This window comes from Geospiza fortis, unplaced genomic scaffold (assembly GCF_000277835.1).
Source record: "Geospiza fortis unplaced genomic scaffold, GeoFor_1.0 scaffold219, whole genome shotgun sequence".
Taxonomy (NCBI): Eukaryota; Metazoa; Chordata; class Aves; order Passeriformes; family Thraupidae; genus Geospiza; species Geospiza fortis.
In genome coordinates, this window is record NW_005054376.1 from 3,015,554 (window position 1) to 3,015,957 (window position 404).

A 404-nucleotide genomic window follows, 5' to 3' on the forward strand; every position below is an offset into this window, starting at 1 on the left:
TTTTTTTTGTCGATATTTTAAAAGCTTCTTTGCTTCGCAAACTGCCTTTTTTTTTTTCCTCTTCTCGGCTCTGTTGGCTATTGGTCTTCAAAAAAAAAACCACCACCCCAAACAAATCCAACATTATCCCCCAAATAGAACTGGGCGAGCGGTAAATTGACTGTAGCAGGAGCCAAAGTCTTTTGCAAGCACTTGAGCAAAAGGACAAAACAATGACCACAATAAAACTTTGGTACTTTCTTAGGTGGAGCGCTTCGTTTGTTTAACAATGTGCCGCTAAGAGAGCGCTCAGGCTGCCCTCCTGGGGGGCTTGCTTCTCCACCCTTCTCTTTTATTTCCCCGGGTGCCCAGCTTGGATACATCCACCGCAAGGCTTCGTTTTTCCCGTTTTTCTTCTTTTTTTT